The sequence below is a fragment of the Cygnus olor genome, chromosome 19 (genome assembly GCF_009769625.2).
Source record: "Cygnus olor isolate bCygOlo1 chromosome 19, bCygOlo1.pri.v2, whole genome shotgun sequence".
In the NCBI taxonomy this organism is placed as follows: domain Eukaryota; kingdom Metazoa; phylum Chordata; class Aves; order Anseriformes; family Anatidae; genus Cygnus; species Cygnus olor.
Window position 1 is genome coordinate 4,635,151 of NC_049187.1, and position 24,382 is coordinate 4,659,532.

General features: G+C 44.6%; 1 long non-coding RNA gene across 2 annotated transcripts; it reads right to left on the reverse strand.

Annotated features, from left to right (window-relative positions):
* Positions 1-9,647: 9,647 nt before the first annotated feature.
* On the reverse strand, positions 9,648-17,476 carry LOC121057551. Of its 2 annotated transcripts, none has more exons than XR_005813838.1 (4): positions 15,801-17,476; positions 15,676-15,722; positions 11,164-13,595; positions 9,648-9,830 (listed from the first exon to the last, which is right to left on the reverse strand). It is a non-coding gene; the product is annotated as an uncharacterized LOC121057551 (long non-coding RNA). The 2 variants fall into 2 exon arrangements; XR_005813837.1 differs by having other exon boundaries at positions 9,648-10,463.
* Between the last annotated feature and the right edge of the window lie 6,906 nt (positions 17,477-24,382).

Consider the following 24,382-nt stretch of genomic DNA (forward strand, 5'->3'; position numbering starts at 1 on the left):
AAAAGCACAGCACAGACCCAGCCTGGCTGTCCCCAGTGCCAAAACCCCAAAAGGGCCCTTTGGCCTGCAGGTGTTCCAGGGAAGGCAGCAGGAGCCCAACAGGGAATTTGCTTTCCCTGCAATTCTCATTTGTTTCAGGTGATTTTCAGAGAAAGGGAGAAATGCACTGTGGAGGCAAGAGAACGCAGTTGGCAAGGGCTGATCGCACCTCTCTTTTTCTCTCCTGCCCTCTTGGGATGTTCGGCCTCTGTCTGAATTGGCTAATTTTGTATTCACCAGCCTCTCTGTTGGCTGTAGGGAAAGAAAAATAAAATGGAAAGAAGGGAAAAAAGAAAACCCAGATAGGGAAACCTGGGTGCAGCAAGCAAAGAAATTGGGAGGAAAATCTGTGCTTTTACATCATCATCCAGACAACAAGAGAGGAAAAAGTGCTGGGATTTACCAGCAATGAGGACTTGGATCTGCTGTGATTCAAAGCCAATATTTTTCCCCTGCACATCTCAACCCAGCCATGCCTAAGTACACAACAGAAAGGAGCAGATACAGGTGTGATGTGTGACACAGGAGTTCAGACTAGATGGCTCCTGCAGTTGAAGACAGATGAGAATAAATCTTAAGGACAAAAATATAGAAGTGCATATTTCCCAGGAATTACAACATTAGGACTCCTGTTAATTGCTATTTTGGTCTCATTAGAGAAAGAAACATTCACTAAGCGTATTCACGCTACAAATGGGATTCATAACAATTTGTTTGAGTCTGAAACCACTTGTACCTCCTCCTGGAGCAGAGCCAATGCCTATATTTAAACCGAATGGCTGAGGGGAGCTGACACGGAGGCTGGTGCCATGTTGGTGTGTTTATTTATAGGCAGCTGCATGTAGTTTGTGTGCAAGAGGAACACGAAGGCAGCGGGGAGTGCATGCGGGTGGCTGCGGGTTTGCTACCCACTTGTGCCCAGAATTGATCCTTACCCGTGGAGCTGCAGACACGAGAGATGTGTAAAGCCATCCTGGGGAGAAACAGTCAGCTTTGGGGCTCTGCCTTCAGGAGCCAAAGCTGCCCCAGTGCAGCAAAATACCTGCAGTAGCAAAATACCTGTAGAACATCACTGCTTGATTTGAGTTGTATTTGACCCTTGTAGCCTGCATGCCTAATTCCAGCAACAATTCTCTATGGACTAGCCTGCTTTGCTATTTTCTTTTGTTATTCCTATTTTTTTTGCTTAAATTTCTTTTTCTCCAAGTCCTATCTGGGAGCTGGGGAGAGCCCGCAGGACAGCAGGGCAGGCACAAGGCTAAAGCCCTGACCGCTCACAAGCCGCTTCACTGCCAACACACAGCAAGCCCAAAGGCTTCTCCTCTGCTCCTGCCTCTGATCGCTCCTGCAGGGGGACGCCTTCCCTCCAGCCCTTCCGGGGGTGGGTGAGCTCTGCTGGGGAACTCAGATGAAGGCATCAAAACAAGAAAGCTGCTCGAGGAAGTGGCAAGGCGAAGGAAGGGCATCAATCTGATAAAGCGCATCTGAACCCACGGGCGACCCAGGGTGACTTTCCAACGATTGCGGCTCGTAACATCCGTTACAAAGGATTGTCAAAGCTCGGCCAAGAAAGAGCATGAACTGAGATGGATTTGATCATATCAAACTGTCGGTCTCATATAATGCACTGCTCTTCCTGAGCGGAGGGTGAGGCATGAAGCAGGAGCTCCCAAATAATTGCAGTGGTGCAAGATGCCGCTGTGAAAGAGTCCGGACAGTGGCCTGCCTGCAGGAGCCTGTCAGCTGATCGCTGCTTGAAGGCCTTTAAAAACCAAGATGGTTTTCAGCTGAGAAGATTGGCTCTCTTTTTCAGAGACTGTTTTGCTCACTTAATGTTTTTAATTATTTCTTTTCCTCAGGCAACCAGAAAGCCCGAGGATCAACAAGTCTCTGTTCTCAGCAGTGCTCAGGCGAGCACTGGGAGAGTTTCCATTTGTCTTTTTCTTTTTTTCTTTTTTTTTTTTTTTCTTCTGTAGTCTCAAAACAGATGTATCTCTATCAAATTTGGTTAGGTTTTTCTAACAAAAAAAATGTTGCTTTTATTCTTTTTTCCCTCTGGAAAGCGCGTAAGATTATTTTTCAATTTTGTTGAAATATTTCAGAAGAGAGAAAGAAAGAGAGAAAAGGAGTGGGGGGAAAAAAGCCACGTTGTTTTCCTATCGTATCAGTTAGTTGAAATCTTAACTGAAATCTGTCCTGAACAGAGTCTGGAGATTGTTAAATCTATGGCTACATCTGCCTCAATCAATCCTGCACTGTAGGTGGGATATAACCAGTTTTAGAAGGGAAGAGGTAGAAATGTCTGAAAAACTGAAAATTTAAAGAGATTTGCATTAAAAATTCAAATTTGGATGAATATATCCACTCCTATGAAAGATGTGAGAATCTTACCACTTCTTTGCCTCCAGCTCTACTTTTATTGCAATGGGTTTTACTCTTGCACTGCGCCACCGGGGCAGGGGCTGTCCCCAGGGTGGGACGTAGGACATCAGTGCAAACTGAGGAGTTCATCCAGCAGCAAGGGGGGATACATGGGGGACTTCTGGTGCTTCATCAGAGCTGCTGCTGGAAGGGGAAGCTAGTGCCTGCAGAGGGTTCTCCATCCTTATATCAGCTGCTGGGCCAGAAGTGTGTAAATGGAGCATAAAAGCCCTGCTGGATGTATGGAGACAGACCGGACACCAAGGATGAGTTTGGAGATTCATGGCCATTTCCCCCTCAGGAGGGGAAAATCACTCCCCTGCAGCTGGGGAATGCTCCTAGGGAATAACAACACGTGTCTGGGGACAGCAGACACTGCAGAAAACTCATGGCCACCCGGCTCCTCTGATGCTGGCTGCCATGGCCCTGCCACAGGGTGCAGGTGGCTACATCTAAAGGTGCTTACGTTTGTCCAAGGCCTGAGGCTTTTAGGGAGATCTTATTCCTGCTGGAATCAGCTGGAGAATTACTATGGAAGGATCTCAGTACCAACCTGAACAACACAAACTGTTTATATAATTTCTATCAGAAAGCCATTTTGCTTCCAGAAAGTCCTGACCAAGTCATGCTCCGTCCTGCACAGATCTGCCTTATGATAGCACGACTCAAAAAATTGAAAACAGTGGAGCGCAGAGAAATTCCACCTGTGAATGTGCATTTAACGCTGTTAAGCTGTTTCAAAGAGCCTAGTCTCATGGACTGGTAACTCAGTTTCCCCATGCAGATGTGTGAAGGGAGCAAAAAGCTTTCAAGCACAGACAGCCTGGGGTGAAAAATAAACGCATGTAATACAGACATGGCCTGGGACGTGAGTGATTGTTATCATTGCAGATGCAGAGACGTGCCATTTCTTTAAATCATTTTTTTTTTACATGCAACTAGCCTGTGGAAATGTACTACACTCACTAAAAAGAGGCAACGCTTCCAAAGGGGGTAATTCAACACCTCAAATTATAATTGTTTCCTAATGCAACATCTTTATCCTATAACACAAATAAACACTTGCTGGTAATGGTGTGCTTTGTTAATTACAATGATTCTTAAAATCTGCCCTAAATATGCATTATATTACAGCGACAATATTATAAATGAGCATCGAGTGACATTCATATCACCTATTAATAGCTGGAGGGTTTTGGCAGGTAGGATTCTGGGATTTATGCAAATGAAGAATGTGTTCTTCTATTCTAATTTCAGTGGATCTCCTCTGTAAACTTCTGCTGTGCTGAATTAATGTCTACAGTGCATTTTGCTTTTTAAAAAAAAATAAAAAAAGAAGCCACTTACATATATTATAGAGGGATAATGAATTATTATTCAAAATGTAGTTTTGTTGCACTCATTTGCATATAATGTTTATTTTTTACAGAATATTTCATTCTAATGCATGCAAAAATGATCAAAAAACTCTCGAAATATGCTAATGTAAATTCTATTGCAACTACACTTCAGCCTTTATTTCTGGGACTTTATTATAAAACATTAAAAAAAGAAAGCTCAACATTAGGATAATCTTTTAAAAATATGGCAATTTTTATGATTTAAGTGCAGGGTGAAACTCCCCACATGCCTCCAATTACTGAAAAGCCTTGGACAAAAACACCTTTGTTGGGGTATGATAGAAATCGATCTCAACTCAAGGAAAAAAGCATCCAGGGATGTAGTTTTCTGGTAGTTTTGTTGCTTGTTTTGTTGTTTTTCTTAATTTTGCATTGGGTGGTGTGTTTAAAGGCACTGATGAACATCTCAGCTGGGTTCTGCTGGAGGTATGGGAGTGCTCCAGCAAGGACCAGGAGCTGCCGTGCCGAGGACCTCGAGGCACAACACCAACCTGCCTCTGTGACAATCAGTTTTTCCAATCCGTGGCATGGAGATTTTATTATATATCTCAAGACAAGCAATTAGGATACATTCATTAGCTAAAGACACTTCTATCTGTTCTCGCCTCATCATCAAAAAGTCCTCACTGGTTCCCTGCTAGTCACTGCTTTACGTCCCTGATAACAGACCTACTGTAGCTGATGCCTTAAGGTCCCTGTCCACTATTGCTACTTCTGCCCTGCTAAGGACAAATATTATTAAAAGACCCCAGACAAGTGGTGGAACAGCCCTTGCCTGCTCTGCTCAGGGCCATATTCAGATGATGCAGAATTGGCATTGGTCTTCTCTGGGCTCTGAGGGATTCCCATGCCAATTGCAGCTCAAAGGTGAGAGCAATGAGTTCCAGATCTCAAGAGTGCATCATCTGTAGCCCCTTCTGCTCGTATTATACCAAACTTTTTTTTTTTTAAATCTTCCTATCAATTACAATGATTCAATTAAGCACCACGTTCTGGATTTACACACACATGTGTACACACATTCTTCTAAGGAAAACCAAAATGATCCCTGTCAATTCATATCTAAATGTGTCTCTCTCTCTCTCTTTTTTTTTTTTTTTTTCCATAGAGTTCACTGACTGGTCTGTGGTTTGAGTGCCTATCTTTAGACATCTGCTGCTGAAAACCTCCTTCCTATGTATATAATTAAGGACATTATTTTACAGCACTCACATTTTTACAGTCTGGCATCATTTCTGTACATAAAAGCTTTGGTACTTCCATCTCTCCCTTATTGCATTACACTTGTTTAAGTTCAGTAGTTCTTATTCTGGGAGTAATACCGATGGCCATTCTGCAGCCACAATTATTAAGCCAGGGCCTATAAAAGGAGATGAGTTTTGGATTGCACCTATAAATGATGATATGTGGGTTTCTAATGCTTTTCTGTGACTAGAAGTCCTACATCAGATGGACTCCATGGAAAACTACCTGCATCCGTACTCTGGGTTGCTTGTGAAGTCAGAAAAGTTTTCTCCTGGGCACTCCTGTAACAGAAAAGAGATGACAGACTCCACAAGGAAGCAGCCCTACCTATTCCAGGTGTGAAGACTGGTGAATAGCACGTGGAAATTAAACGTGCCAGGTAGGTCTATCCAGGGAACAACACCCACACTGGACTTGTAAGCAAAGGCGTTGGAGATGCTGTCATGCTATGCACGCATGTGGTGCCAGAATGATCATAAATGTTAAACAAATACTGAATTATAATAATATAAGAGTTCACAATATGGACTCCATTCATATCACAGCTGTCATGAACTTACATCTTCATTTATTTGGAAAGGGCATCTGCCTAAAGTATGCTAAATGTACATGGGAAAGGTAAATACATTGGCTAAATTATAAAGTGATGTTTTTTTTCTGATGTTTTTACTATTCAACTTAGCAGAATATTTTACTGTAGATCATTTGTTCTAGAGTTAAGCATGCAGACCAACAGGTTTATTTGAAAGACACTAAAAAGGGAAAAAAAGAGCTGAAGCTGAACCGATTTCCAACTTCTTTTTAAGGGAGAGTTTCTCCTGCCGCCCCCTGAGCTCAGCCCTGCTGACCCAGCACTGGGGGAGGACGAAGCACCTGGAGAGCTGGGATGCTCACCGTCTGCAGGATTCCTCCACCCCAGCACTATTCCCTTCATAAATCATTCCTGGAGCTGAGCTCGGGATCAGGTTTCTCCCCAGCTGAAGTTGGGGGACAGCTGAACACAGCTCGCTGCCTGTCCCCATCCTTTGGTTTGAGAGCATCAGCACTCTCTGCTGCTTTGAACGGATAATCCTGTTTGCTTTAACCTTGCAGTTAGTACTCAGGAGCTGCCTTGTTTTTTTGTCCACGCTGACAGCTCCTGGTCTGGTATTCCAGCACTGTTATTATCTCTGCGAACTCTGTTAGGGGGTAAACAGGCGCAGAAATCAGGGGAGAATCGGGGGTGCCTGGCTGACAGGTTGGGGGGATGGCTACCAGCCTTGCCATGCCAGGGAGCATCAGTGTTAAAGTGATTAATTTCTCTTCTCCATTACTCTAAATTAGCTAAACAAATCCCTCGCTAGGGCTGTCATGCTGATGTTTAGCACGGAAATCGTTTCTAATGAGCAGGGCACTGTGGCTGGTGGCGAGCTCGTAGATCTGTTAGTTCTGATGCTCGGTTCCTGCACCCAGAAGATGATATCAGTGATGAGGCATCAGCATGTAGTGAATGCTTGGAGGGGGAGACCTCGATTGGGAAAAGGAGGAAAAGTTCTGGAACAAAAGCATGAGAAGGGGGCAGAGCAGCCCCTATGCAACCCCTGGCCAAGCTCTGCTCAAAAACCTCACCTGCAAGGGAGAGAAAACGTCCCACGGTGAGTGCGATGGAGGAAACTTTCTGCAGAGAGAAGGATGGGGGTTGTTTTCTTCCAAATGGCAATGACTCAGCTGTGCTTTGCAAGCTAAACCCTAAGCACAGTGCCCTCACTTTCACCGTGAGTGCAAAATCCTAGCAACAAAACCTCACCAACCTTCTCCAGAAGTTTCAGTGGAAAGGGGTTTTCAGTGAATACAAATCACTTTTTCAGTTGAAGGTGTTTGCCTGTTTTCTACAGAAAAATATTGATTTCAATAGTAATCATTAATTTGCTCAAACCAAAAGGTTTTCAGCTAAAATGTGAAAAAAACCTGTTCCCAACTTTTTTGTTGTTCTCTGTTTTTGTAACAAAATGTCATTACTTCCAATTGAAAAACAAGCAAATAAAACCTTTGCCTCCACCAGCTCTATTCCTCCCCTGATGTCCTGGAGGAGTCAATTCCTTAGCCCTCAGCCCACTGAGAAACCCTGGAGGGATCACAGCAGCTTCTCTGCTTCTTTGCTCTTTTCTCCCCACACTGGGATCACAAACATGTCCTCAGCAGAACTCCCACCTCCAGCGGGATTTGAGCGTGTGCCTCAGGGTCAGGCATGTGCCTAAGCTTTTTGTTTCATAAGTAATGATTTCAGGAGATGCTTTCATGGCCTCATGCTGAGATCATTGGGTGAGGTTAAGGTTTTCAAAGGATGCAGATAAGTAGCATGCAGGAATTTCTGATGCACGAGAGCATCTGCCTGCACTGCACCCTAGGCATTCTGCTGGCTTAAGCGCCATTGAGTCCTAGTGGGTGTCCATTGGCATTTTTTGGCACTTACTGCTTTTGAACATCTACCTGAGAAAACTAAAATCCTCTATTGGATGAACAGTGATTATTAAAGTCATATTATTATTTTTTTAATGAGTATCCAGGCAGCAACAGAGAATTTATGAAAATGTTTGCAAATTTTTCATGTTTCACCCACTTCAGTGCAAAGACTCAAACCAGGAAGTATGTTATTCATTATTCATTAATCCTTTTCCTCCCCCACCTCCCTTTCCTGTTCACAAGCATCATGTGTTGCACTTGACCAGTCATAATGAATAATGAATTACTGGCAAACAGTCTAAAGCAAACAGTAAAAGCCGATAGGTTGAAAAATTATTTGTTCATCCTATTTGGTGAATACTTACAAATAATAAACCCATTCATATAAATCAGGATCAGTTCATGACAAGTTTGCTAACTGGACTAAGGCTCTGGTTCAACAATACATTAAGCACATGCTGAAGTCAACAGGATTTTTTCATTTGTGCATATGATTAAGTAGTTGAAAAGGTAAGCAACTTGTTGATTCAGAGCTTGGCTTCTTAACACACTTCTCACAACAAACAGCTCCATACATCTTAATGAGCCCAATCCCCAGTGTTCAATCTCTGGGAGAATGGTAAGAAAAAAAATGCATCCCCCCCCCCCCCCCCCCGCCCCGAGTCCCTCCTCCAAAAATCTGCTGAAACATTTCTGTATTTGTTTCTCATATAACTCAAAGGCTTGCCCACTTCAGTGCAGCACTCAGGCTCTGTGCTGACAACAGGGGCAGCCAAGATCACGTTTCCTTCTCAGCATGTTTGTGATGCTGGCTGAAACTCATGAAATGTCTCTTTGGTCTGGTAAAACACAAATTTGAGCTTGTTTAGCCCTGGGGCGCTGAAGCCAAGTTTCTGGTAACAATAATTCCTGGTTCTTCAGCTACACAGGCAACTTGTCCTGGAAAAAGAGGCTGGAAGGCTCTGTTATGAGAAGTCAACACACGAATCCAGCAGCCCTGGGGGAGTTGGTGCTTCTGAGGAAATGCCCCAGGTGCTTTGTCCAGCATGTCCAGTTTAGGATTTGATCTGAGGCCCCCAGAGTTTTCTGGCCCTTGAGAATGTCTTTAAGCCAGAGCCTTGTAATGAACTTCTATTTTGCAGTCTTTCCTAAGACAGATTTTTGGCTATTTTGAAATTCTGACAATGTAGTTTTAAAGGAGAGAGAGAGAGAAAAAGAGAGAGAAGGAGAGAGAGACGGAGAGAAAGAAAGAAAGAAAGCAAGAAAGAAAGAGGGAAAGGAAGGAGGGAGGGAGGGAAGGAAGGAAAGAAGGAAGGAAGGAAGGAAGGAAGGAAGGAAGGAAGAAAGGAAGGAAGGAAGGAAGGAAGAAGGAGAAAAGAAAGAAAGAAAGAAAGAAAGAAAGAAAGAAAGAAAGAAAGAAAGAAAGAAAGAAAGAAAGAAAAAGAAAGAAAGAAAGAAGGAAAGAAAGAAAGAAAAGAAAGAAAAAAACTACTTTGGTTAAGATACTTTTAAGACATTTCAAGCAGTCAGCAACTTTTTTGTTTGTTTGTTTTGTTTTGTTTTTAAATAATCTTTCCCAAATAAATTGCTTTTTTAAAAAAGATGAATACCAACTTTTTTTTTGAGACAAGTTATGATCAGCATAATTTATGAACTGATGTACCTGTTCCAGTATGATCTTTTTACCATGCATACAGGTGTTGTATTTAGTAATCCATCTGTCAGAAATGGTTATGTCAGCAAAGACAATGCAGACTCCATTGGAGATAGCCATCATATAAAGGTTTGAATTGTTCTATCCATATTTTAGAGGAAATAAGCAATCTTCTGAAGCAAATATCATAATCATAAGCTTTTCATCTGTTAGAGGCACTTCACAGAAAGACCTGACTGCCTTCTGTGGATGTTTGGACATGACGTTCTTTTGCACCCAGGGAATCCATACAGCTTTCCCTGAAGTTCAGAAGAAAATTCATATTTTATTAATCTTTTGATCCAATAAGAAATATTCATTACAAAACATTATTATAAAGCCTCTGGGAATATAAATCAATATATATATTGCCCTCCCCCCCCCCCCCCCCCCCCCCCCCGACACACACACACACATCCACAGTTTTTATTTTGTGTACCTGAAGACCCTTCTGGAAGTTAGTAAGAGCTGCAAAGACCAGATAAAGCAAGAGTCCAAATCAAGAGACATGCCCGAAGTCTGTTCCTGAGCCAGGATTTGCCACTGTAGCCCAGGGAGGAATTCAAAGAGAAATTCATGTCCTTGTGAAGCTGTGATTAAATATTCGACATCACCAATGAGGGGAGGGAGAGCAAAAAACTTCATTTCTTTTCTGTTTCTGTTCAAATACAGAAACCTTTGGTGTCCAGGTAGAACTTTTCTTGGGGATTTTTTAGAAATGTTCTTCTTATATGAGACCCAAGAAGAAAGATTATGTCTGCTGTAAAGTAACGGCTTTACAATTGGTTATCACCCACCAGGTTCCTGAGGATCCCACCAAAGCAAGAAGGTGGAGGACAACGGATGGCATTTGTAAAGCTCCTCTGCAAAAGTGACAGTGCAAATGCCATTGCCTCTGCCAGCTGGTAGCCAGGCATTAGAGACAGACAATTAGCAGACAATTAGCAGAGATCCCTACTCCTGAGCCACTGTCTGAGTCTGCAAGGTATGAGATATGTACATGATGATGAAGGAACTTTTGTCCAAAGTCCTTCATGGGCCACCTGCAATTCTCTTTACAAAAGGAACTTCAAGATGCTTGAAGAGGTCGGTGCAACTGGGCAAAAACTGCTAGTCATTCAAAGCAGGCAGATGGCTTAATCCCTGGCTTTTCAATGAAATATGTAATTTAGCTGAAGTTTTTGTGCAAGGTGGAATTTCTTATCACAAACTGTTGCTGATTCCTAGAAATGGTGATGATAGAAAGGTAGGAGACACAGTTTCAAATCCCCACTCCAAAACAGAGCTTTAATTTGGTTGTTCATCCCAATAGCCTCAACAGTCTGTTGAGTATTAATGGCTATTTCTGCAGACTGTTAGTCCTTTCACCAGAAAGAAATCTGTTTACAGTGGCAACACAGCAGAAAGACCTGCATCTTTGGAGGGCTCAGCACAATACCAGCACTTCCATCACTTTGGGCACTTATGTTCCTTTAGAGATCTCTTTCTACTGCAACAACACAGAACAAATGTTCCCCAAATTAACTCTTGAAAGACCTTTTTCCTGGCAACAACTCTGAGGCAAAGCCCCTGGAAAGGCATGGATATGAACTGGTCAATGGAGTGAATACCTAAGCAGCCATGATTTCTCTGGTATTAGAGATGACGTGACACCAATTTCTGGACTGTCTTCAGAAAGAAAGAGTAGGTCATTGAGCCTCACAACACGATGTGAACAATTGTGGCTGGGAACTGCCAGCTCTCGGGCATAAGAGAAGCCCTTACTATCTTTGTGCATCATGAAGCACAAAATGGAGCCTGCTCTCAGTTGGGTCCTTTAGCTGCCACAATAAATTAATATTATTCAGACAGAGAGCTCAGAGCAAAACTGAGCTCAGTTTCTCTCATATGCACTGATGGGAAAGAAAAAAAAAAAAAAAACACCTGAAAAGAGGCAGTTTGGGACTTGGCTATGGGTCTTAGCAGGTGTCACAGCTTCAAGTCTTCCACGTGGTGCCCATGGGGAGGGAACTTGCTGTGGTGGACACTTTGCGGAAGGACTTCACTTAAGGACTGATCACATGAAAAAAGATACATATGCATACAGTCTATAAATACATTGCTGTCCAAACTGCAAAGAAAACATAGTTTGAATTAGGTTTATTATGGAAATTGAGAGGGGAAAATTCCTTGTAGTGACTGCAGTAAATTTGGCATACAAGGAGTTAATGGAGTCAAGAAAGATCTGATGAGTTTGAGATCTCTGATAATGAGCTGCTAAAACAGGCTGGGGTAAGAACTGGGAGAACTGAGAGGCGAGTGGTCACCGTATAATGGACTTTCTTTGGGGTGGGAGGAAAGCAAGGCAGGCTTTTGTCTCAGGAACCTTATCAGACTATGAATCAGTAGTATCTAAACAGGGCAATCATCTAAAGAAAAAGAAAGCTTTTCTAAATGCTGCTAGTCATTGAGTTAAGAGATCTGCAGGAAGGATTAGAAAAGATGAGGGATTATCCATGAAGGCAACTGAGCTTGTTTCTCCCAATCAGGGACTGAAAGGCTGTGTTTTGGGGGTGTAAAATAGCTCTCTGATTCATTTGGGAGTGAAAACTGTTCCCTCATTGGGGTGCTTTGCCTATAAATCGTGAAGTTTGCTCTGTCAGTATGTGTAGAGCATCTGGCTGAGTAAGCTCTGTAGTGTGCTTGGGAAGGTTACAGTAGTGAAAATGTATTTTCCATTATCTTTTATTTAGAAGTTTTTTGTGTTTTCTTTCCTTTTTTTTTTTTTTTTAACTAATACAAAGATCAATTATATTCAATATAAGTGGAAGAGATCTAGATCCGACCCCTCTCTACTGCAGTAGAGAAGTGGTTAATCCATTGGAGTCAAAGGAAACAACCTTGTGAAGTAAATGGGCTCAGAATATGACCTGCTGTTAGCGTGCCGGGGGTTGGGATTGTTCTGGAATGACATCAGCGTACTAAAGAAAACAGTGCCAATTAAGTGCTCTGAATCAATTTACATGCCCATAGTGTTACCTTTGACACATGCTTTCAGCAGTACCCTTGAGATGACTGTTTTCCCTTGTGATGGACATTTTCCAAGCATATTTATTTAGATATGACAAACTTGAATATCATGAGGAGGTGGAGCAGCTGTCTGCACTTCTACTCTTTCCAGCCAACAAGTTTCAAGTTTTTCTCTCCCTCTGGCTTTCTTTCTTCCAGCCACAGCAAATGCAATTTCTTGTATGGCCATTACAATGCAAATTTAAGACATGAGCCATTCAATGTGATAACGATTTTAAAGTGTGGCTTTTCTGCAAAATGGGAGCCCCCAGAAGTGCACAACAACCCACCCGGATTTACACTTGAGCACACTGCCATCAGGAGCACAACACTCCAGCAGCACTAAGTCATTTCAGCACGAATGCAGTCTGGTAGATACCTTCAGAAATTGTCATTTGTTCTTGTATGGCAGTGTACCACTTGTGATAGAAGATTCAGCTTTAAGGAGACCTGAAGATGACTTGAAGACCAAGCTGCTGCAGCAGGAGTGACATCGTGCTCTTAATAAGATAAGTGACATATCACTGTTTTGTTGTCCCTTTGGTGAATACCTAACTTGGGGCCCTTGCTTCTGTGTAAGAGGGAAAGTTGCAAGTTCTTGAAGATCAGGTGAGCAGAATGTGAAAGGGAGCTAGAGCTGTAGCATAGGAAGAAAAGGAAACCCAAAGATGGGGTGAAGTCAAACCCAGGTGATGTTGTGGGGTCTTCACTCCTACCCCATTCGGTGCCCAGGTTTGTATGGGTGGTCAGCACTGATGTGGGGGGATAGATATGGACCTGAAATGGGGAAAGAGAGCAGGGAAGGCAGAACTTCAGCACTTTGGTGTGCTCTCCTGGGAAATGCTTGTGTCCTCATTGGGAAGAGTGCAGAAAAGAAAGGATGTCCCAGGTGAGGTGCAAAGTTATGAGGCTCCCTCTCGCCATCCCTATTCCAAGCCCCCCAGGAGAGTCATTACCTCCAATTTAGTTCCCTGAATGTCAGCGGAAAGGCTGTAATCATTTGTTTGGCAGAGGCAGGGCAGGCCCGGACGTCGGCGGGACCTGTCAGGGTGTCACTTCATCTCTCGCACACTTTGTTAGAGGCTGACAGCCAGCTTGGCATTACCACTGCAGGGCCAATTATCTCTGCACTGCAGGAACATGCCCCACTTGTCACCCCCCCTTCCTCTCCCACTTGCCCTTCCGCTGTGAATCATTAAAATGATTTTGCACACACAAAACACGCACACACGTGCAGCTGCTCAGCTCAGTGGATTAAACCAGTCCCAGCCGTGGGTTCCTCAAACCTGTCACCACGGGCAGGAGTGCTGTGGAGTGGAGGGGAAAGATGTATTTAGTTTTTTTTTTTAATATTTCAGAAATCATGAAACATTAAAGGTTTGTGTTTCCCCCTGGGTTTAATTACGCTGAATGTATTTAAACCGCTCTAATAAGTAGTAAATCTCTGAAAAGCTGCAGAATACAAGAGGGTTTGTCACCTTCACACAAGGCAGGGGGAAAGTAGTTCTTCATCCTACAGGGATTTCTCTGGTATATAGAGAGGGAGATTCTGCCAACCTCTGGGGCTTGGTCTTCTTCATCCTATACCAGAATGCTGGAAGAGGTTTGAAGTTACCTGTCACTGACCACACACAGCTTCACCTCTTTGGACACTTGCAGAGGTATTCAGGAAGCCAGGGCTCTCCTGTTCACACCCAAAGCACAGTGCCTTCCCATGGGCAGCTGTATCAGGGGCCCCCCACCCCTTATATCAGCCCATCAGCACTAGGGATGGGCTGTGCTCCTGGGCCTCCAGTTGCTTTCCTTCCTCCAAGCCTCATTTCCACTGTCCTGAGTATGCACAGCTGACATCAGCCTGCGCGGAGCTGAGATTGCTATTCAGGACAAACCTTTCTCCACTTATTCGTAAACTCCCTGGCCTCTGGAGATCTTAGCCAGACTATCTTCTCCTTCACCCTATCCAACCATGCCATCTTTCCATTTTTTTTTCCTTCTCGATCTTTTTTTTTTTTTTCATTGCCACTTTTGTAAAACAACTTAAATGTCATCTTCCTGCAATTACCCACAGAAGAGAGAAATGAATAGGAACATTCCCACAGGGGTCCCTGTCTTAAATGAGGCTTTTGTTGTTATAAATTGTTACTCAAAGCAGTACAAGCCTTTGGAACCACTCACGTGTTCCTGGTAACTTGATGCATGGGGCTTTGAATTCAGAGAGCTTGTTTGGAATCTGCCAGCCTTTCTGGAGGTATGAAATCTGAATGCGTAAGTCATAGCAATAGCAGCAAGTCCTTTTGCTTGAGGCTGGCTGCCACTTCACCAGGCAGAGGTGACTTTGAGTGGCCCCTACCACAGGATCCTTGTTCCCAGGCACCTGCTGGCCCTCGGTGCCTTCCTTGCATCTGCCTTGGAGGGACCGAACAGGGAGAACACAAGGTAGTGCGGCTTCAAAATTTTCCTTACCACCCTGAACCCCAACCACCCTGCTTCAGAATAGATGTCTGATGCCCTGTCTCAACCCCAAAAGAAGCAATATTACCTAGTGGTTATAACGTCTAAGTTTGAAGAAGGCCCAAGAGTCCCTTTGCTTCTCTGCTGCTACCTGGGGCTCCTTTGGCTGAAGAATTGCACCACCCCTTCCCACATCGCTGCTTCCCCATCCGTGAAGTATGAAGGCAGTGGACAGCCTTCCCAGAGCATGTGGGGAATTGCTGGGAGGTTTAACATGAAATGATTTAAATCCCTCTCCTGAAGGCTGGGAGAAACCTAAGCATTGGCTGAGCTCCACAGTGAGCTGCCATCCTTGCCTGCAGCACCTGAACAGAAAATGTCATGGGAGTGCTAAGCCTTGTGATTACATGGTAGAGAAAAGGAGCTTCTTGTTTTAGTTTTCCCCCTTTCTGCAGGATTTAGGTCTGGGAACATAAACTCCAAGCTTTGAGCAGGGTTATGGAAAGAAACATCAACAGCTGTACAAAGCTGAGCTGCTGCACTCCTGCATGAGCTCAGGATGCTCAAGATGGAAAGCCAAGACCCACCAACCATGTAACCCCACAGCAGGGCTCAGAGGGTCCTCTGGGAACTCAGGTAGCAATGTCAGACTACTGCTACCAGGCCAGGCCATATATATTTTTTCTACTCCGTGAGAAGGAACTGGATGGGGCATGGATGCAGAGCACTGATATGGCCAGAGCTGCAATGCCAAGTTAAGCTGCCAGCCTGAAATTAAACTGTGTAATGAGGGTGTCACTCAATTCTGTAAGGCTTAGGGAGGTGAGAGGGACGGGACACAGCCTGGCTCTGCCATGCAACACATACAGGCACACACTTTTCTCCATCCCCTGCCTGTACCTCTCCCCACCGGAGAAAGAACGAAACAAAACCTACCGCATCTTCCCAAACAGATCACAAAATCAGCGTCCTTTGAAAAGAGGCTAAAAAAAGATATTAAACTTTAAATACCATTTCTTTCCATGCTGCTAAGCAGCTTATTTATCACAGCGTGAGCCCACCTTAAGAGCTGTGACGACAGAAAGCTCCGCTGGTAATTACTGCAGAGAGCCAGCAGGCATGAATGAGTCACCACAATGCCAGTGTGCAGCAGACAAGGTAAGGGGAGACAGACAGACAGGAAACAAGGGCCAGCCAAGCATGGGGCCTTGAAACCCTCTTGGGAAGGTATGCCGGTACATCTTCTTTGCCCCTTGCCAGGTACCAGCTCTCCAAGCAGAGGGGTGCTGCTGGAGCTTGCTCAGAGGAACATCCTCAGGTCTGTGTCCCCTCTTTGTGTATGTGGTCCTGATGTGCCAGAGGAAAATGAAGTTTTCTTGTGCAAAAGATCCTCAGCTGGCTTGGTCTGTGCATGCATCCAAGCTGTGCCCTTCAGAAATGGTGCTGAGCAAAGATACCCTTGGTTTATTGCTGGCTGTCCTTCCTGCTACCAGACATGCTGGCTTCATCAGCAAGCTCTGTCCTCCCAGCCCCGCGAACTGGGGGGGAATTGAGCCACTTCAGTTACATGAGTGACATCACAGTGAATCTAAGGCGACAAGCCGAGCCTGCTGGGAAGGGCAGGCAGCTCAGCACCAAGAAACCTTGGCAACTCCCGCCTAGCCATTAGAATATGTCCCTTCCTCCTGTGCAGTGCTGGAGCTGACAGCAGGGTCAGCCCATGCCTTGCAGCAGAAACAGCAGCTCTGGGAGAAAGGGAGATCATCTCCCCTCGCATCCTGGGAGATGACAGTAGGTGCCATCCTCCTGCCATCCTCCTCTGAGAGAATCGATGGCAGATGTCATCCCTCTTTTTCCTGTAATTGGATGCTGCTCTCAGAGCAACTTACTTCCAAGGTGTTTTAGGAGGACTTTACCATTGCAGAAAAAGCAGTTCAAACATTATCAGAGCCTGGTGATGGATGCTGAACAAACACACGCAGCACTAAAATTTCCTGTGCCAAAGAGCTGACCGAAATAACCAAGTCCCTTTGCAGAGGGGAGAAGGGCTGCCCACATTCACCTCCTAGTCCAGTGGCTGAGCTGGGAGCAGGACCCAGATCTCCCGTTTCCTGTCCACCAGGTTTCTTGGAAAAGGGCCCAACCTGTTCTTCAAGATGGTAATTAAATGGGACACCAGCCCTGAGCAGTGTCTGATTTAGCCTCACACCTGGTGGGCTTAGTCACCAGCACACAGCCTCATCTCCATAAGAACAGTGCCTGTTACCTGGGCTCTGACACATCAAATGTGGTCTTAAAATAGTACTGGGTTTCTGACTGAGCTCCTCTGGGATTTCTCCAGATCTGCCTTTCTCACCAATCACACTTAACTGGTGGTGTGGTGTTCTCTAAGGGATGAAAACTTTGTGGTCTTTCATTCCCCTTTGCAAGGGAGCTCGTTGCTCCTCTCCTCCCCACCAGTTCAGGTTCCTCTTACAGCCTTCTGCAGGGCCTGGTGGCATCCGTCTGCTGTGGCTACTCCCAGGAGCAGGTCTTTTGGCTGTAGAGATGCAGAAGTAGTCTTTGGCAGCCAACCCAGCAGTAGCAGATGGAAGTGCAAAGTGCAGGAAGAAAGCTACAAATAGCCGAACAAGAAAAACCTGACACGTCGTGGGCTTGCACATCATGAACCCTTTCAAGCTGTGGGATAGCACTGACTTCTGAAAAGGGCTATTTTAGGCAACATCTCATGGAGTTTGGCTCTCTTCACACACTGGCCTTCATCTGCACGTGGAGAAGACAGTTCCTACCACAGCAGCTTCTTCACTACTCATTTGGTTCCCTCCAGTGACGAGCTAACACAGCACCATGCGAAGCATCACCCTGAGCAGCAGGGAGAGCCCCAGTGGTCTTCTGCCTGCATCCCTTCCAGGTAACGATCCAAAGTAGCATTCTAGTGCATAAAAAGTCTGAGGTTTACAGGTTTCTCCCTGTCCTTCTGCAGAGCCGTGACCTTCAGGAGGGTCAGAGAAGTGCAGAGCCATGTGGCTGCTCAGCTGACTTGTTAATGGCCGCCCTGCTTCCAACAGAGAGGCCTGAGGGGAAGATGGCTTTGACTCCAGAAGGGAAACGGCTATTTCCATGGACACTTATCAAGATGGTGGCTCCGTGCCATCATTTCAATCTGAAGTCCTGACTGGAAACTTCCAGCAGCCCCAGCAGGAACAACTTGGGTCTGGCCGTGCCAGTAATGAGGCCCAGCTGGCACCTTGGCCAGCAGCTCTCTGATGCTATGAGCAATAACCATGCCAAGAGCTGGCTGGGGTTGTATGGCAGCAAGGATGAGGAGGACAGGAGTTGGGGAGGCACGAGTGTAGCACCCACCAGCCTTGGAACTGCTCTGTTGCTGCTGTGAGACAGCCCTGTGTCATGGGGATGAGGAAAACTTCCCCCCAGAAGGTCTGGGAAGCAAATTTAACTTCCCCCCATGGCCTTCAGAGCTCCCCCGGGCTGATCTCTGTGATCATGATTTAGTCCTTTCCCAGCTAAGCATCCTTGGAAGCTGCCACGTCCTGATCCTGAGGGGCATCTCCATAATTTCTGCTGCCTTTCCGATCCCGCAAGAGCATCTCATATTGTCCATCTCCCTTCCCCTCTACTGGCCATGATAGGCCGGAGCAGATGGGTGAGACAGAGGTACGTTGTGTGTTTACAGTGCTTGTACCTAACCAGCACATACCAGCAGCCAAAGACTGCACAGAACAGAGGAACATTTACTTTTCAGAGGGAAGAGACAACTACGGAAGCTGCATGGGCTGGAGGAAAGGGGGATTTTCCCCTCTGATGTCCGTGTAACACTGCAGCAAGAGCTGAGGCTGCATTTTTCCCATGCGGCCACCGGAGGGCAGCCCGAGGGAGGGAGCCGACCCCAAACCTCCCCCAAAAACCGGGGTTGGAGGAGGCAGGGGGAGGCAGCTACAGGGGTGCTGGGGCCCAGCAGTGGGGCAGGCTGTGGGGTGCAGCCCCAGAGGGGAGCAGGCAGTGGGGAGCTGCTGTAACTGCTAGTGGAAGTTTAACAGTGCAGGCTGAATTAGTTCAGCTCTCTGTTAGGGAGAGGAATTTTATGCCTGTGTGATGAGGAAACCAATTAAAGGCGTAATTCAATCAGTGTGGTTTAGTGGCAGCATTAAGGGACCTGGATGGGGCATCAGCGAGGAGCTGCCAACACACGGTGGTGGTGTCCAAAGAGGTAAAGCCCCTTCCTAAATGGAGCCTTGCCGAGGGATATTTGTAGCCTCCAGCCAGGTCAGGGCTGAAGTTGTGACAGGTCAAGTTGTAGCTACTGCTGACACGAGCTGGGTTTAGAAATAAATCAGGTGGATCTGACAGATCCCTCTGGACACCATGGTAAATCCTTCCCCATTGAAGGTGGCAGGGCCAAGGGATGTCATGTTAGTGACTGCAGAGCCTGCCTTTCTGTGCTTGAAAGCTGCTTTGATAAAAGCATCTAGGCCAAAATATTCATCTGTGGTTCATGATCATAACCGCCTTTGCCCTTAGCATCACTGCAGCACCCGGCAGGAATAGGCCAAGCTGCTGTGCAAGCACAGGGCAGTCACCAGGAGGGTTTGACCTCAAAAAATTCATAATTGAATGCTTTGGATTGACCTCTTGGGTTGTGCTCACCCACGGTGGAGCCATAGGCATGTCTGTCCTCTTCTGAAATACAGAGGATGGTGTGGCAGGACAGTGTGGCAGGAACGATGTCTTGGAGACATTAGAGACATGGATTTTGAGCAAGGTATAATATAGTCCCAAGCTGCTTGCTTGAAATGCAGATTTCTGTGCGGTATTATTCCCAGGGGAAAAGCAGTGAGGGTCTCTGATGAACTGATTTTCCCTGCTTTGATTCTGCAATTTCACTCGTTCCTCCTATTGCATCTCAAAAGTCCCAGTGGTTTAGGTGCAAATGTCTTGCTTTTCCATGCAGCGGAGACTGCATTTCAGTGGTAGGTGAAATAATGCCTTATACAGATATCTGCAAAGTGCTTAAGGACCCAGCAGCAGGAGAGGTGCTGCACGGAAGTAAAATATTATGGCACCATTAAAAAAAAAATAAGGACTTTGCCATTTGGACAGAAGTCAGAGTGACCTTTCTTTTCCCTAGGAGACACCAAGTCCCAGCTTCGTGTCAGGAAAGTGAGTGTTGTGTCTCTGACAGCATTCAGAACCAAAGAACATTTACTGTCTGTGAACTCACTTTAGCCTAAAAATATAAGGGTACCTAGGGAAAGAAGACTAAAAGGGAGATAAATGATGAGGCAAATGATTTAAAACTATTTGGCTGAGGTCACAGTCTGTAGAAAATGCTACTTCGGTGAGCAAAGACTCAGATTTTGTTCTGTCACCAGTACGTACATCATACACAGACATGAGTATCTTACCATCACTAAAATGGGCATCATCTCACTTTTTTCAGGAGTCTGTAGGAAATAAATACTTTGCAAGCCATGATGGACTCACATGCTACAACAATATGAACTACGTAAATACCTAAAATAGATCCATTCCTGTCAGCAAATATCCAGACATTCTGAAATCATTCTCATCAGCTCAATTTCCAAAGATAGATGGTTCCAGACTAGCCTCATTTCTCCAAGGTTTTTTTTTTTCTTTTTTGATTCAGAGAGGGAAAGAGAGAGAGAGAAAGGAACACTAATGTATTTAACCAATCTTCATTTCAGTGTAGTATTTCAACTAAACCATATTAGTTTCATTAGTTTTGCTGAGAATTAACATCAGACTTGTAAACTAGTCTCTGCTAATGGTTGAAAGCCAGATGAGAACAAATTAAGCTGAAAGGGGAGTGGGTTTTACAAGTCAATGAAGGTTTATTCATAAATGACCTTGGGCTTTAATTTTTCAGCTGTGGTCAAGTATTTGCTTATTGGGATTTGGGAGGCAAGGTTTCACAGAAGCAGGCAGGTATTGCACAGAGGAGGATTTGGATGATCTCAAAAGCTGGGGTAAGGGCCTGGCATGCGACGCTATAATTCACAGTTACATGTGTTGGGACTGGGAACACATCCTCTGCAAATGTCACGAGAGCAGAAACATCAGGGTGTACAAGCTGATCAAAGGAGGACTGTGAATCACCAATGAGTTTTGTCCATGGAAATGTCAAACGATATCCTAGGATGTACGAGGCAAAGAATTCCCCAAAGAGATAGGGAGATATTAATGCCATTATGCAAAGTCCTAATGCTCTTTTATCAGGAATATGGCATGACAGCTTTGGTCACCCAGGGTCAGAAAAGATAAATTCAATGTGGATGGATGCAGGGAGACCATTTGAAAGGCTCTCCTTCCCTTCACTCAGTTTCAGAAATGTGACTAGAAGAGTTTCGTTTGGGATATAGTGGCTGAGAGGTGATCCCTCTCTGTAGGGCAAGGGAGGTAAAGACCCAAAAAACAGTGCGGTGTTGAAACTAGAGAAAACTCTCAGTGTGAAATCTAGTGGGCATGCACAGACCTGGTAAAGTAAGGCAACTAGAGGAAGGTGCCTGATATCTAGATCAGTGGGATTAAAAGCAGCAAGCAACCTTGAACCACCTTCATCAGCCTGTTCATGAAGTGCTGCTAAGGGGCAGTGAGAAGAAGGGAGCTGGTAGTTTTGGAGGCCTTGACAGTGTCTTTTCCACCAACTTTGTGGTGAGAGTCATAGCTGTGTTGTGCCCATGGTAATATGAGGATGCAAAACAGAGGGTGTCAGGGTGCCCATCTCTAGGCCAGGCAATAGGTCTGAGAAACACCAAGCAGGCTTCTGGACACATAAAACATAAAGAAGCCATCATCCAAAATATACTGTGCTAAGTATGGAGGTATTGCCTTCTCCTCACTAGAGAAATCTGTCTTTTGGCCTAATGGTTGTATCTCTGCTTTTCTACTTACTCTAAACAAAGGCTTCTTTTCCAGCCTATCTTCTTAGACAACTGAGGTTTCCCCTTCACCTACACATTCTTCCATGCTCTCTCCAAAGAGGAAAGGAAAACTGGGCTGCTGGCAGCCTGTGCCAGTACTCCCTAGGAACTGAAGCAATTCTGAATGTACTTGAACAACTCTTTTTCCTTTATTTTTCAACAAGCAGGGCAAGACTGGTCTCCTCTGGTTTCCGTGTGTCCAAATAAGCAACCTCTCTATAAATCCATCCATAAACATGTAATCTGTACTGCATCAAAGTCTCCTTTGGTATAATCCCTAAAAGAGGCTTTCACATGAGAAAAATATGGTCCATTCTCTTGACATTCGGTGCTGCATGGTTAGTCATCTCAATCTCACTAATGCCCAATAAGTAAAGGATATTTTTGACAAGTCCTGACTAGTATGAGATACACAGAAAAGTAATAAAACATATTTCAAAAAGAGATCTGTTATATTTTCAGATCACAGTAAATCTGAACATAAGCCATGTACAATACCGAGCAGCTCTTTCCTCTATGCCATACAAATGCAGGCAAGCTTCATCTCCTTCCCAGCAAGCCCCAGACAAGCTGCACCCGAGAAGTGCTGGAAGAAATCTCTTTCTGTTCAGCCTTTTGGAAAGGAACAGAAAAAAGGGCCGTGGAGTTGCAGTCTGTGGCTCGGGAAAATGAAAGCTCTGCAAAGCAGAGTTTTAACTCCCAGAAAGAGTCCAGACCCATAGCAGTGTCCTGGAGGAAGACATCGATAACAAGGCAGCCCATGGTTCCCAAGCCAAAGGAAACCTCTAATTAACATGGGCTAATTATTTGTCTGCTGCTTGGAAGAAGATGACTTGGGCAGTGGGTGAGCACAAGTTCCCTGGAGGCTGGTGTTACCCCAGGAGAGGATTTCACCTGTGTCTTCCATGAAGTTGGAGCAGGATGGGTGCCTATTGCTTTTTCACTGCTGATTCAGCATCCCCAGCTTTGCCAAGCATTCAGGCTTTCAAGCCATTTACATCCAAAAGCAATTGGAGAAATCGTTTGACAAGCTCCATCCCAAAATGTTGGCAGATAACCAAGACCAACTTTGTTACTCAAAGATTATCTTTGCAGTGAAATGATTTAGGGATTGAGGGATTATCCAACATGGGCCCACAGCCCAACACCACCATAAGTACCAAACACCTCATGATTCCTGACAGTGGGAAACAATCTCCAGGAGCTGAGATTATTTTTATTTATTTATTTATATTATTTTTTTTCCTGGGATAAACAAAACCATTCTGTTCAAACAGTGCTGTCTACAAATCATTAATAAAGGCAACTGGCTGATTTACATCTGGCATTACAGAGGTCAGAACAATAAAACATGGCTTTATTTTTCAGCAAACACACACTCTCTGCTATCCTTTATGAAGGCTGTCAGAAGCCAGTGCACAAGGGGGAAGTGAGGTGGGATGGTGCATGGAGCTAGATGGGGAGGACTGGGAATTATTTGTGTCAGGGGGATATTGCAGAAGTGCATTTCTAACAGGGTGGAAGGGGGTTTTGTTTGTTTGAAAATTTTATGACAAAAATTACTTTTAAAATTTTTATTTTATTTTATTTTATTTATTTATTTATTTTTAATTTTTTGAGATGACCACTGTGTTACTCCCATCAGGGAGCAGGTTTTTGCTTGGCTTTTTGAAGATGGATATGTTGTGGCCCCATGGCTACTTCCCACTGGAAACCCCAGCCCAATCAGGGAAATCTGCTATAAAACGTTTTTAGATCAACGTTTACAGTAACTGGAGATTTTTTTTTAATTAAAAGTATTTAGCAGCTCATTTTGAAACAGTACAGGGCCTTATGGCTTTGGCATCCTTGGCTCCCCTGTGCTCAGAATCCAGGAAGACAGTGGGTTTTTATGCATCTCTCCCAAGATATTTTTATAATTTTTATTGGGGTTTTTAAAAATCCGACCTTAAATAAATTTACTGGGGCCAAGAGATGCCGGGGACAGAGCCTGACAGTTAACTACGGTCCAGGTCCTACAAGCTGCTGCTCACAGCTGCACTCAGCTGGCTGCGAGAAGCAGCAGACAGCCCCATACAGTTTGTTTGTTCGGATTATTAGACAGCATAATTAGTGGCTAGTGCTGATCTTGAGCTGCTTCCTCATTTTAGGAAATCACAGTTAACAAATTGCTGTATCACTCATGCCTCTTATATTTTTCAGAAATACCACACTGAATATTGTCTTTTCTACATACAAAGACCTCCCCCCTCCACAAAAGTAGAAAAATATCTGGAAACTAAGCTCACAAAAAATAAAAAATAAAAAATAAAAAATAAGCATTTTCTCTGGAAAAAAAAATAAAAAAAATCAAAACCTTGGTTAAATGCCAGACAGCAGGTCACAGCCATTTTCTTAAACTCTAGGGGCATCAAATTTTCCTGTCCATCCCTCAGCCTTTCAGGCTTCTTCCCTTAATGATGATATTGATTTTGATTTTAGTTTCATCTAGTTTTAGTCTATTCCAGTGATGGACTCCCACTGCTCCCAACAGGAGATTATTCTATGCTCTGCCAGACCTCACTGATAGGAATCTTTCCCTGACATCCAACTTAAATTTTCTTTTTTTGTTTTGTTTAAACTTTTTATGCTTTGATTGGGTGAAGTACTTAAAGCCAGGAGTTAGGGGTTAGAGAGAGAGGATA